The sequence below is a fragment of the Lepidochelys kempii genome, unplaced genomic scaffold (assembly GCF_965140285.1).
Source record: "Lepidochelys kempii isolate rLepKem1 unplaced genomic scaffold, rLepKem1.hap1 scaffold_170, whole genome shotgun sequence".
Classification (NCBI taxonomy): domain Eukaryota; kingdom Metazoa; phylum Chordata; order Testudines; family Cheloniidae; genus Lepidochelys; species Lepidochelys kempii.
Window position 1 is genome coordinate 133,994 of NW_027621916.1, and position 15,257 is coordinate 149,250.

General features: G+C 42.4%; 1 pseudogene; it reads left to right on the plus strand.

The window, feature by feature from the left end:
- The window catches only part of LOC140904513 (interferon-induced very large GTPase 1-like), a 62,596-nt pseudogene extending 49,279 nt beyond the window's left edge, over positions 1-13,317 (plus strand).
- Positions 13,318-15,257: the final 1,940 nt, after the last annotated feature.

Sequence of the window (15,257 nt, forward strand, 5' to 3'; positions counted from 1 at the left end):
AAGGGTGAAGAAGCTAAAGGTAACCTCGCTGGCACCTGACCAAAATGACCAATGAGGAGACAAGATACTTTCAAAAGCTGGGAGGAGGGAGAACAACAAAGGGTCTGTGTCTGTCTGTATGATGCTTTTGCCGGGGACAGAACAGGAATGGAGTCTTAGAACTTTTAGTAAGTAATCTAGCTAGGTATGTGTTAGATTATGATTTCTTGAAATGGCTGAGAAAAGAGCTGTGCTGAATAGAATGACTATTCCTGTCTGTGTGTCTTTTTTGTAACTTAAGGTTTTGCCTGGAGGGATTTTTCTCTATGTTTTGAATCTAATTACCCTGCAAGGTTTCTATCATCCTGATTTTACAGAGGTGATTCCTTTACTTCTATTAAAAGTCTTCTTGTAAGGAAAATGAATGCTTTTTCATTCTTCTAAGATCCAAGGGTTTGGGTCTGCGGTCACCTATGCAAATTGGTGAGGATTTTTACCAAACCTTCCCCAGGAAGTGGGGTGCAAGGGTTGGGAGGATTTTTGGGGGAAAGACGTGTCCAAACTCCATTTTTTCAGAAACCCAGATAAAGTTTGGTGGTGGCAGTGGAAATCCAAGGGTAAAATAATTTTGTACCTTGGGGAAGTTTTAACCTAAGCTGGTAAAAGTAAGCTTAGGAGGTTTTCATGCAGGTCCCCACATCTGTACCCTAGAGTTCAGAGTGGGAAAGGAACCTTGACAAGTGGAAATCCAAGGGTAAAATAATTTTGTACATTGGGGAAGTTTTAACCTAAGCTGGTAAAAGTAAGCTTCAGAAATTTTCAATTTCAGTAATTTCAGATTTACTGCACACTGGAAAGGCCATGACCACATTATAGAGGAAGAATAACGTATTTAAAATAGGGTTCAGAGTAGCCACTGTGTTAGTCTGTATTCGCAAAAAGAAAAGGAGGACTTGTGGCACCTTGGAGACTAACCAATTTATTTGAGCATATAAATAAATTTGTTAGTCTCTAAGGTGCCACAAGTATTTAAAATACTTAATTTTAGAACAATGTTTAATTTTTAATGCTGAACTCATCAATTTCATTTAAGGTCAGGTAGGATGGGTATCTGAGGTGGACACACATTGAGTATATATCCCAAACAATTCAGAAAAGCCATTTTTGGGAAAAAGCAATCCAAAATATTTCTGTGTCCAGTGTATCCATAAGCATTTTTTTAAAGAAATAATGTATTGAGGTTGAGCTGCTAAAAGCACGTTCTCTACCTGTTGATTTGAACCCATCACTTTTCTCTTTGTATCCCTCTGCTCACTCCTAATCTGATATTCAATCAGATTTAAATTATTGGTCACCTTTTCAAGGAAACTCTGTCTCCTACCTAGATGAGCTTTACCCTTGTAAAGAATTCCATTTCATTGTGGCAGACAAGAGTAAATGTTGACCACAGTCTTTGTCCTGTAGCGTTAGTTGATTTTTTAGATACACTAGGCCAAGGCCATTGAACACCTTGAAGATAAAGACCAAGATTTTGAACTTGAATGCTACTGCATTTCAACCTTGGAGGGTTCACCTGGTGCATAGGGAATGGGATTTTTTTAATCATGAGGCATTTGTGTTTCATCAGAGAAGAAAATCTTCTACAAAGGACCAGCTGTTGTGAAATCAGGTTTTCTCCAAATATTACTCCTGGAGGAATTCTGTACTACTGTAGCCATGCATAATTAATGAGCCATGCAGATCTTTAATTTTTTGTGTAGAAAAAAAAGCTTCTGCCAAAATGTTGTTGCATTCCACCTTTTGCCCACCAGAGGGCACTGTGTCACAAGAACAGCAGCAGATACCCGCAGAAAATAATAATTACCAGTGGGCGGGGGGGGGAGCACGGGAGAAAACCTTTTGTAGTGATAATCAAGGTGGGCCATTTCCAGCAGTTATCAAGAAAGGTTTTCTCCCCCCCGCCCCCCCGCCTTGACTCTCCTGCTGGTAATAGCTCATCTTAAGTGAGTGTGTGTGATAACACCCATTTTTTCATGTTCTGTGTGTACATAAATCTCCTCACTGTATTTTCCACTGAATGCATCCAATGAAGTGAGCTGTAGCTCACGAAAGCTTACGCTCAAATAAATTGGTTAGTCTCTAAGGTGCCAGAAGGACTCCTTTTCTTTTTGCAAATACAGACTAACACGGCTGCTACTCTGAAACCTGTCAATATTCCTAGAGATTGTTCTCAGAGTTCTGACAAGCATAGGGTTGTCTGCAGCGTAGTTGTAGCTGGGTAGATCCCAGGATATTAGAAAGCCAATGTGGGTGAGGAAATATCTTTTCTTAGACCAACTTCTGTTGGTGAGAGTGACAAGCTTTTGAGCCACAAAGAGCTCTTCTTCGGGTCTGGGAACATTACTCCCAATGTCCGAGCAAAATGCAAGATGGAACAGATTGTTTAGCATAAGTAGTTAGCACATATTGTAAGGGACCATTCAAAGTAGAGTGGGCCATTAGCACCTCTGCAAACATAGGAAAAAAAGAGGGCGTTAGTGGATTACAGATTGTTTTAATAAACCATAAATCTAGTGTCTCTGTTCAATCCATGATGTCCATGATCCACGATTTGGTGTCCAGCAGAGTAATGAATGTAAGCTCCCTGGTTCTTCTTTTGACAATGCTGGGCAAGTTTCCTTTGAGGATTGGGACTGATAGGTCAGATATAGAGTGATTACTTTAAGAAAAGTGTTCACCCACAGGTGATAGGGTGTTTTTGTCTTTTATCATTTTCCTGTGTATATTCATTTGAGTGTATAGTGGTTATCTGTTTCATCCATATAATCATTATTCGGGCATTTAGTGCACTGGATGAAGTGTGCTACATGTGATAGGCATGTATAAGATCCTGGAATCTTGAAAGGTGTTTTGTGTGGAGTGTTGATCATGATAGTAATGGAGATATGTCTGCAAGTTTTGCATCTATTGTTCTGGCAGAGTCTGGTGCTGCTTTGAGTGGGTGTGTCCTGGTCTGTGGGGAGCTTCCTCTTGATGACGAGTGTTACCTGGGGTTTTCAGAACCCACAACAGGGGCAACTTAACTATTTCACTCCATGCAGTGTCAGGAATCAATCAATAGGAACACAGCAGTTCTGTCTAATCAAGGATTAAATACAAGTAAGTATGCTCTTATCTAACACTGCAGTTTATTAGATTTAAGCATACAGAGACATAAGCAATAGGTTTAGAACATCCCAGATATTTTTCCTAACATCTGGAATGGTATTGAGTAATTAACAGCAGGTTTGCAGTGGCCAGTTGCTTACCCACCGGGGAGAAAGGGTGTCAGAATAAAGTGTCTCAAGATGGCTTCAGAGGACTGCTCCACAATATACTCTGTTAGCTAATCTTTTATAACTAACTTCTACAAAACACATAGGTCATAATGACCCCAACTGGATCATTTCTTTTCTAACTTTCAGTAAACTTTTCATATCAGAGGTGCCTAGATTCAAAGTTTTCCAACCACCAAGGTTTTCAGTCTCAGTTGTTTACTTGTCTGTCCCCTCCTCCCATTCTGATTAGCAAAAACTATCAGCTAGATATGACTTCGCTTCTAAAAGCCTCTCTCCAACTTAACCCTTAACTATGTGGTGTTCTATTTCATTAATTCCTATTGGCAGAATGCACATAATATGGTTGCAATTAGTTTGATCACATAATGGGGTATACACATCCCTCAAACCAGGGCAACAATGAGTTTGAAGAGATTGTTCGAAGACCGGAAGAGATGGTTCTTGAAATATTTCTTTCATGATGGGGTACCCATCGAGTATGGGGTGTAGTTGTTTACACCCATTGGTGGTTACACTAGCTTTACTGTATGGGTTCCAGTGTGGGGTGGTAGGTGACAAATAGAGGTATGCAGTCAGAAGGGGGTTTATTTCTGTACTGAAGCAGGTTCTCCTGGGGTATTTGGGTGGCCTGTTGCATGATGCAATCTACTTCTCTGATGGAGTGTCCTTGTTTGGTGAAAGTGGTTTTAAGTGAACATAAGAACGGCCATACTGGGTCAGACCAAAGTCCATCTAGCTCACTATTCTGTCTTCTGAGAGAGGCCAATGCCAGGTGCTTCAGAGGGAATGAATAAAAAAGGTAATCATCAAGTGATCCATCCCCTGTCACCCATTCCCAACTCCTGGCAAAGAGAGGCTAGGGACACCATCCTTGCCCATCCTGGCTAATAGCCATTGATTGACCTATCTTCCATCAATTTACCTAGCTCTTTTTTGACCACTGTTATAGTCTTGGACTTCACAATATCGACAACAAGTGTGTTAAGCCAGGGATAGTCAATAGGCGGACCATGGGCCAAATCCAGATTGTGAGATGCTTTTGAATGGACCCCACAATGTTTTTATTTCTTTATTATCATTATGGGTTTCTCAATTTTTTTTCTTGGAGTCTGGACCTTAACTATACCTTGACCAAGAAATTTGGACCTTGACAAAAAATAGGCTATCCTTTCATTAAGGTATATATCACTTACTTTCTCCTCAGAGCTCATTCTGTGGTATCTGAGTGCCTGGCTGTCAATAACATATTTCTTGGTATGGTTGGGGTGGTTACTAGATCTATGAAGGTAGGTGTGGTGATCCATGGCTTTCTTGTATATGGTTGTCTGTAGGCTTCCATTGTTGAAGCTGATTGTGGTGTCCAGAAGTTGATGCTAGTGTGGGAAAGCTCCAGAGAGAGTTTAATGGATGGGTGGTGGTTGTTGAAGTTGTGGTGGAAGTCTGAGGGAGTTTAAGCTGTCTTCCCATAGGATATGGGTATATCACTGGTTTCATGATGCACTTCTCCAGAAATTCTTCTTCAGGATGACCCATGAAGAGGTTAGCATATTGGGGAGTCATCCTCGTACCCCTGGCTGTTCTCATGCTTTGGACAAAATGTTTATTGTTGAAGGTAAATCTATGACAGGCGAGGATGAACTGGATGAGTTTGGCTATGTGTTTGGGATGGATAATTGATGGTTGTCCATTGTCTTTTAAATATTTGGGGCAGGCAGCTATCCTGTCATTGTGAGGGATATTGGTGTATAGGAAAGTGACATCCATGGTGGCAAGGATGGTATTCTGAGGAAGGTTGGTAATACTGTGGAGTAGAGTAGGGCTCAAATGTACTTGAGCCATCCAGCTACTGTGAGAGTGGACTGTCTGGAAAGACTCTTGCCTAGGCTCACAGCACATGCACGTTTCAATCTCTTTGGCTCATGAGTGTTTGCACACAGTGTTCTAGAAAGCCAAAGGTTTCCTTTAATAGATGTTTTCAGTATTGCTTCCTCAAACGGGCAGTGAGTGCCACACACTGGCTGAAATAAATGATGAGTGACTGAGATCAAGTAGGGGATGTTGAGCTCTGTGGTGCACAATCCCCTCCATTATAAGATTGCTGATTTTGCAAAATGGTGTGTTTTTGATGAGCTGTGTCTAGGGAACTCCTTGCTCAAATGACCCCAAAATTTGGGTCACTAACCCTATCCTGTTCCCCCACGAGACAACAAATTTCAAGTCAGTCCAAGTAAGCATGCAGATCTTACAGCACTTAGAAGAATTAACATTTAAGTAGAAAGGGCTTCTCAACCTAAACTAAAGCAGAGCTGGTGCTTCATTACAGAATCATAGGACTGGAAGGGACCTCGAGAGGTCATCAAGTCCAGTCCCCTGCACTCATGGCAGGACCAAGCACCATCTAGACCACCCCAGACAGGTGTTTGTCTAACCTGCTCCTAAAAATCTCCAATGATGGAGATTCCACAACCTCCCTAGGCAATTTATTCCAGTGCTTAACCACCCTGACAGTTCGGACATTAGGAAAAATTTCCTATCTAAACTTCCCTTGCTGCAATTTAAGCCAATTGCTTCTTGTCCAATCATCAGAGGATAGGAAAATAATTTTTCTTCCTCCTCCTTAAAACAACCTTTTAGGTACTTGAAAACTGTTATCATGTCCCTTCTCAGTCTCCTCTTTTCCAGACTAAACAAACCCAATGTTTTCAATCTTCCCTCATAGGTCATGTTTTCTAGATCTTTAATCATTTTTGTTGCTCTTCTCTGGACTTTTTCCAATTTGTCCACATCTTTCCTGAAATGTGGCACCCAGAACTGGACACAATACTCCAGTTGAGGCATAATCAACGTGGACTGGAGCAAAAGAATTACTTTGCATGTCTTGCTTACAACACTGCTGCTAATACATCCCAGAATGATGTTTGCTTTTTTTTGCAACAGTCTTACACTGTTAACTCATATTTAGCTTGTGGTCCACTCTGACCTCTAGATCCCTTTTTGCGGTAATCCTTCCCAGGCAGTCATTTTCCATTTTGTACATGTACAACTGATTGTTCCTTCCTAAGTGGAATATTTTGCATTTGTTCTTTTTGAATTTCATCCTAGTTACCTCAGACCATTTCTCCAGTTTGTCCAGCTCATTTTCAATTACAATCCTATCCTCCAAAGCACTTGCAACTCCTCCCACCTTGGTATTGTCTGCAAATTTTATAAGTGTACTCTCTATGCCATTATCTAAATCATTGATGACTATATTGAACAGAAATAGACCCAGAACTGATCCTTGCAGAAGCCCACTCGTTATGCCCTTCCAGCATGACTGTGAGCCATTGATAACTACTCTGGGAATGGTTATCCAATCACTTTTGCACCGACCTTATAATAGCTCCATCTAGGTTGTATTTCCCTATTTTTAATGAGAAGGTCATTTGAGACTATATCAGATGCCTTACTAAAGTCTCGATATACCACATCTACCGCTTCCCCCTATCCACAAGGCCATCACCCTGTCAAAGAAAACTATCGGGTCGGTTTGATATGATTTGTTCTTGACAAATCCATGCTGACTATTACATATCGCCTTATTATCTTCTAGATGTTTGCAAATTGATTCCTTCATTATTTGCTCCATTATCTTTCTGGGTACAGAAGTTAAGCTGACTGGTCTGTAATTCCCTGGGTTGTCCTTATTTCCCTTTTTATAGATAGGCACTATATGTTCCCTTTTCCAGTCTTCTGGAATATCACCTGTTTTCCATGACTTTTCAAAGATAATAGCTAATGGCTCAGATATCTCCTCAGTCAGCTCCTTGTGTATTCTAGGATGCACTTCATTGGGCTCTAGTGACTTGAAGACATCTCACTTGTCTAAGTAATTTTCAACTTGCTCTTTCCCTGTTTTGAACCTAGCCCATTTTCACTGGTGTTCACTATGTTAGGCGTCCAATCGCCACCAACCTTCTTGGTGAAAACCGAAACAAAGAAGTCATTAAACACATGTCATTTCCACATTTTCTGTTATTGCTTTTTTGTCTTCATTGAATAATGGGCCTACTCTGTCCTTGGTCTTCCTCTTGCTTCTAATGTATTTGTAGAATGTTTTCTTGTTACCCTTTATGTCTCTAGCTTGTTTGATTTCCTTTTGTGCCTTGGCTTTTCTAATTTTGCCCCTACATACTTGTGTTGTTGGTTTGTATTCATCCTTTGTAATCTGACCTAGTTTTTGTAGGATTCTTTTTTTTTATTTTTAGATCATGGAAGATCTCCTGGTTAAGCCAGGGTGGTCTCTTGCCACTCTTCCTATCTTTCCTGTGCAGTGGAATAGTTTGCTCTTGTGACCTTAATAATGTCTCTATAACACATAATAAATGGATTAATCATTTATCAGATACAAATACCCTAACACTGCACTGGAGACATTACCGTACCAGGACTGGCCTGGAGGTGTCTTAGCATTAGCTCCCCATGTTGCAATGTGGGTAAATTTGCTTTGTAAGTAATGACAGTACTCACAGCTCCCCAAAAGGAGAGAGAAAGTAGCGTGAGTGAAGGGACTGATTTCGTCGCTGGGAGGTAAGCAAAGCCACAGTGCTGTTAGCTACACCTGTAAAAGACATGTCCCAGCAAAGAGATGGAGGAAGATATGAAGAAAATCAAAAATAAGTCTTCCCAGAAGGCGTAATCTGCACTGACTGCTGAAAGGGAAATAAAGGGTCAAATCCTCCGGATGAGCCATTGATGCCCAGCAGAGCTCAGGGTGAGGGGTGTAGGCTACCATCACAGACACCTGATCCTCAGACTGCCAGGCACCAGTCTGATCCTGAGCAGCAGCTTAGAGCAGCCAAGGGATCATTCCAGCTTCTGGGATCAAAACAGAGACAGGGTCCTGAGTCTATGCCCCCTCCTCCAGTAGCTGTGAGCTGGGATGTCATAGATCTGGTTATACAGGAAGATTTTCTAGGAAATTTTCAGTTGGCCACTTAAGCCATTTTAAAGTGGACTTTGCACTGCACTGAGGATAAGGATTGGGATCAAAAAATGCAAACCAACCTCGCATTAGCGGAGTTCAAAGTGGGCCAGAACTATGTTTTATTTGTATAGAAGTAATCCCATTGGCTTCATTTTTGTTATATCAATATAAGTAAGAGAAGAATTGAACCCAGGATGTATAAGTCATCTGTTACTTACTGGGTACTGCTTTTCTTTAAATTACAAACATCAGGCTGTCTATGGAATGAGTAAACTGTATATAAAGTCACCATATTCTACTCTGAAATTTTGGTTTGTTTTACCTTCCTTCTGCAGAAAGAAGTAAAGCATTTCAAGATGTTCTGTCCAGATTAAACCTGGAGAAGCACAGAAGCATCAAGATCAGGCTGAGGGATGTCCTGGAGATCTGCCCAGAAAGCATCAAGAACAAGATTCCAGAGGCATTAGGTGATTTACCTTGGCATTTCCTGAGGAAGGTCATGGCTCTGAATGGGACGGCCAGAAATACAAGCATTGGGCACAAGGCTCCTGCAGAAGAAATGGTGATTATGAGGAGAAGCTGCATATTGATGGCACTTTCTGTTTTAGTGACACTGAGATGAAAATTTCTCTGCAACCTCTTGATGTTCTCTGTGCTGTTCTGCTTTGCTCAGTTTCCTACAGCAGGAGATCCTGTCCAAAATGTCCATGTGCCAGTTTGCCCTTCCTCTGCTGCTACTCACCCTTGACACCCCCAAGTGCACCCTAATACTGTGGGCCATGAGGGACATTGTGCGGAAGTGGAGGCCGCACTCCCTGGCAGAGAGCAGAGGGTTCAGAGAGGAGAGCTTGATGCTCACGTCAATGCCAACCATTTCTTTTGTGTGGATGGGGAGCTACAGCTTATCCAAGTCCCAACTCCTCAATGAGGTTCTCAGCCCCTACCAGCAGCATCACGATTTCTTTATCAGTGCGGGACATGGAGTCTGGGAACATCCTTCAGAAAATCGCAGATGGGCTGGTTGAGATTTCCTGGTATTTCCCTGGGGGGACGGAAAATTCTGATCTTTTCCCAGAACCCATTGCAGTTACAAATCTGCGTGGAGACATTGAGTCCCACTGGCTACAGTTTAGCTTTTCAACAGAGGTCTCCTTCGCAGTGTTCATAGTTACCGAGAGCATCGGTGAGAGAGAATAGGCACTGATATCATCTCGGAAAGAATCCAGCTCTAAATATTACTTCATCCTCAACTGCAAGAATAAGAAACCCAAAGAAACTCTGGGATTCCTTAATAAGCTGTCCTCAGTGTTGAAGCTGAGCAAATCACAGCTACTGGTGAAAGATCATACCATGAATAATGCAGGATTTGTGAAAAAGGTGCAGTCCACCATAGGAACCATAGTGAATTCATCTCCGAAGACAGTGAGTTTGGAAGCCATGGCTGTGACAGCACATGACCTAGGAATCCTGTTGGATGAGGACTGTCAGGCGTGTCAATGTGCGAGCAAATATACTGAAGAAATCACTTCAGAAATAAGAGATGGGGCAAAATACAAAAGGGGAATGCTGAGCCTGCAAGGAGACCTATGGAAAAACTTGGCTAAAGTGGAAGAAGAGATGTGCCGAATGAAAAGGCAAGGGGTCATGGCCACTGAAAACTATAAATCTGAGCTGAAACAGAAATGGTTAGAGATACGCAGACAGCGGAATCAGTGTGACCGTACTAATGGTTTGACTAAGTTCATCAAGGGAATAGAACAGTTGAAGCCAGTGGAGAAACATTACTTTCTGAAATGGATGAAATTTAGCCTGGATAATATTGCGAGGGCGAATCTTTCTAAAATGCGGGTGGACTATAAAGAGAAATGTGAAACTCCAGGAGTGGACCGAAAACAGCTGGAGGAATTAGATAAATTAATATCTGATAGTTCCTTGGGGGTGGAGCATTTCATGCGTGAGTTGGGGCAGTTCTATGAAGTTGAATGCTCAATGGTTAAAGAAGGGAAAATGGAAGAAAGCCAAAGACATTTCACCCGTCTCCCATGCATAGTAGCTGACCTGATGCTGGAAGGGTTTCCTGTGGAGCTGATCGATGGAGATGCGTCCAACGTCCCCATGTACTGGGTAGTAGATGTTCTAACTCATCTCCATATCAGACTAGGGGATAGATCCAGAATGGTGGTTGTAACAGTGCTGAGAGTGCAGAGCACTGGGAAATCCATCCTTCTCAACACCATGTTCGGCCTGCAGTTTGCGGTGAGTAGCGGTCGATGTGCGCGAGGAGCCTTCACGACGCTCATTAAAGTTACAGAAGCTGTTCAGGAGCCGCTTGGCTGTGATTTCATCCTGGTGATAGACACTGAAGGTCTGAAGGCCCCTGAACTAACAGCACTGGAAGACAGTTATCAACATGACAATGAGCTGGCCACCCTGGTGATTGGACTGAGTGACATCACCATCGTTAACATGGCCATGGAGAATGCCACAGAAAAGAAGGATGTTCTGCAAATTGTGGTCCATGCATTTCTCAGAACAGAGAACAGCCAAACTGCCAGTTTGTGCACCAGAACGTCAGCGATGTGTCTGCTCATGTTCAAAACATGAGGGACAGGAAACACCTCCTGGAGCAGCTGTATGAAATGACCAAAGCTGCAGCAAGGATGGAAAAGCAAAGCAGGGAAATGGCATTTTCTGATATTATGGAGTATGACCCAGAAAAACACAATTGGTACATGCCTGGCTTGCGGCATGGAGTCCCTCCCATGGCTCCCGTAAACACTGGACACAGTGAGAGGGTGTGAGAGCGAAAGAAATATCTGTTTGAATTCATAGAGAACCGTTCACGGAAAAGAGCTGGAAAGGATATTCCTGATTTTATCGTATGGTTGAAGAGCTTGTGGAAGCCAGTGAAACATGAGAACTTCATCTTTAGCTTTGGAAACAGCCTTGTAGCTGAAGCCTATAACCTGCTGTCTGTGAAGTATTCTGAATGGGAATGGGGTTTCCGCAAGGAGATGTATCTCTGGATATCTGAAAAAGAAACTTTTATCTAGAATCAGCTGCCAGAGACACTAGAGGGTGATCTCTTTCACAGCTTAAAAATGGAAGCACAAGGGAAACTACAGCAGGGAGAACAGAAGCTCTTGAATAACATAGAACAGTATTTGAAAGGTGAAGCTCCAAATTTGAACCTGATAGAAAAGTACAGAGAAGATTTCAAAAGGAGCGCAAATAGCCTCAAAAGAGAACTTGAAAACCAGTAACTGTGAGGAAGCAATTCGAATACGAAGAGAACAGCACAAGATAGACAATATCCAGTCTGGGTACAAGCAGAAAATTGAAGGGGAAGTTGCCAGACTCTTGGCTGAATGCCGAAACAGAGAAGATAAACTAGACCATGAGAAACTGAAAAAAGAATTTGAAACAATGTGGCGAGAAACCTTGTCAGAGTTAACGCTCTGTACTTTACAGAAATATCAAGTTGTTCAAGATATGGATCTCCACCTGAGAAAGGATCTGAAGCACAGAGGGGGTGCTGTCAGACAGATACTGCAACATGCAAAAAGCCTGCTGGATTATAGAATGAAGTCTTTCCCAATGAAGAAGGAATACTTAAACCTAAAATGGACCAGAGCAGTTGTAGAATACTTCTCACAGGAATGTTACTGTAAAACTGAAGAGCTTGCTCTATCTTTAATGATTGAATGCAAGAAATACATTGAAGAAAAAGTTAAATCCAAAACAGACTATGATGAAACCTATTGTGGAGAACTGCTGCATATGGTTAATGAAAGGTTAAAAGAGGAGGAGATTGAGAAACTTCACACTTCTCCTTTGTTTGAAGTTGACCTGAAGCGTCACGTTTTGGAGGAAGCAGCTTGGACATTTCAGAAGATGCATGAAGATTTTATCAAAGAAAACGATCCTCAGCAACGTCTGGAGAAGCTGAAACCTCATTATTTCTCTATATTTACTGATCTCTATTTGGAAAAGAAGGAAAGCCAAACAAGGGCGAGGAATTTCTGTGATCAGTGTCACAAACCTGCCCTGGTGGGTTATGTCAACAAAAGGCTCGGACTAGAAATAGTTGACAATTTTCTCAGCAGTGAACAGGCCCTTGAATACGCCAGCCGAAGCTTCTTTCAGTTCTTTTTCCTAAAGAAGCTGCTGGAAGAGATGAACTTTGACATCTATGTGAAATAGATAAGTAACTATGAAGAGTTTGTCAAATCCTGCATACAGAGATGTCTGATAGACCACTATGGAGGGAAGGCAAGTTTGAGAGATTTGGAGAAAGGGATTCTATCCAGAATAATAAATAAAATCAAGGGAGTTCTGAAAAACTCCATAAATAAAAACAATAACACAGTTTCTGTCTTTTTAGACAGCTTTTGCAAAGAGCTGCAGCAGGACCTGGCCATTTCCAGCAATAGCTTGGTTGGAGTACAGTTTAAAAACACAGCAAAAATTGAGCAGCTTTCTGGTAACATTGAAATCTTCCTTCTGGAGCTGGAACAACAAATCTTAACCCAGTTTAATCATTTGGAACTTGAGACCAAACTCTCCAGCCTGTCAGTGAAACCCCAGGATGAGATCTTCAAGCGAGTGTTTGGCTGTGGGAAGCAGTGTCCGTTCTGTGAAGCCCCCTGTGAAGCAGGAGGCACTGACCATAAAGAGCATTTTGTATCAGTCCATCGACCCGAAGTGTTAGGGAACTTCAGGGACTGTGATTCACAAAAGCTTGAGCATTCCATATGCTCCTCTGATGTGGTTTCCAATCGTGAATTCCGAACTGCAGCCGCAGATGGGAAATTTCATCCCTACAAAGATTACCGCCATTACTACCCAGACTGGCACATTCAGCCTGATCCCAGTATTGATGCTTCTGATTTCTGGAAATTTGTTTTCAAATCATTCAATGACCAGTTAGCTAGAGCGTATGGTGCTAAAGCAGCAGAACTTCCAGGAGACTGGAAAAATATAACTAAAGAGCAGGTTCTGAAGAGCCTAAAGGAAGCATTTTACATGAAATAATAGACATGCCAAGAGTCTCTTTAAATAGGATACACTTCAACAAAACAAAACCCTTAATTTTAAAAAACGGAATATGAACAAATCTGACAGCCTGTACCGTTTTTTAAAATTGAAAACTAAAAAAAAATCAATTGCAGGTCACATCTTCCTGTGCAGCAGCCTTGCACTAACTGGAACAGCCATACCAAAGCAAACTGATAGTCCGTGTATCCCTGTGTCCTTGCTGAACCAGAATAACAGCCCATCAAGCCTGGTAACCCCACCTCTCTGCAGTACTGGATCACACCAATCACCCATATAGCCTAGTATCCCACATTCTTGCTGTATTGGATCAGACCTAAAGGCCATCTAGCTCGGTATCTCATCTCCCTGCTGTACTGGATCAAACCAGTGATCCATCCTGTCTCTGACAGTGGCCATTACAAAATGTCTCAGTGGGAGGTGCAAGAAACCATCTAATGGAAATTGTATAGAAACATGTGTAGAGGAGAAGCTTCTTCCTAACATAACTATGTAAACAGGGTCCGAATGAGTTCTCCCATGACAGCTAGCTGGGATCGGGAGAGACTTTAGGAGCAAATTGTATTTACATGAACTCACCTACTCTGCCTAGATATCCATCAGATATAGAGGTGTTGCTCAAAGTGATCAGTATTGATTTGTGTTACAAATCACTTTAGTACTGAATGAAGGGGTAGTGAAATGTTGTTGTCAGTGTTGTTGCATTTATTGTATAAGTAAAGGGGAGCAGAACTGTGCTTAACCTGTCTCAAATGAGGGGTCAACCTCAGTTGAAAGGACTCATTAAGCCAGGTGCTCAAATGCCTGACTCCTGTGAAAGTAAGAGGGGTGGGGAGAGGGATCTCTGCCAGGAGGAGTGAACTCTCCCTAAGGGTCCCTGGTCTGGTTTAACCTGTTCCTCCCCACTGTTCAGAAGATAGGGACTTTTGTTATTTTAAGTGCTCAAAAGAGCTGACAATTACTTATGGCAGGACAGCATTTGTGCCCAGCCTAATAGCTGAAAATCACTAAGGACTTGGCTACACTTGTGAGTTACAGTGCATTAAAGCAGCCCCAGGCACCCTAACTCACAACCCATCCACACTGGCAAGGCACGTAGAGCACCTGGACTCTGCAGCGGGAGTGCCCCTGGTAATCCACCTCCACCAGAAGCATAACGCTTGGTGCATCTATGCTGAAATGCCCCAGCATCAGTGTGAACCAGGTGTTGCATTACTGCACTCTGATCGGCCTCCGGAAACGTCCCCTAATCCCCTTAAGTCAAGTGGCCACTCTTGTCATTGTTTGGAATCGGCTGTAGGAATGCGGATATGTCCTTTCAAAGCTCCGTTTCTGACAGCTGGCATGATTATCTGCTCTGGTACAAAGCAAACCATTACTGTGGTTTGCTGCTTGAGCAGCAGTGGGAGGGGAGTCTGCTGCTGTCTGAACTTACAAGACAGTATGCTGACATGCCCTCAGCCCCCACAAAACCCACTCTCTCTCCCCCCACATACACACAACACACTCCCTGTCACACTCCACCCAACACCACCCCATTTGAAAAGCATGTTGCAGCCACTTGCATGCTGGGAGAGCTACCACAATGCACTGCTCTTTGTGGCCATTGCAAGAGCTGCCGTTGTGCTGGCATTGTGAACACACAGCAGCGCTTTCCCTGCAGCGCTCTCTGAGGGGCACTGCAGCTCCTGGAGCTGTACATCTGACAGTGTAGACATAGCCTAAGTTACATCAGTGAAACTTTCTTTATTCAACACAAGGGCAGATTCAGGGCCTGAGTATTACATAGTAGGAAGTAATAAACACAATAATAAACACAATAATAAACACAATATTATTAATAATAATAAACAATAATAAACACAATAATAAACACACAGAACACGACCAATCCTAGCGTTGCCACTCAGGGCCTCCCA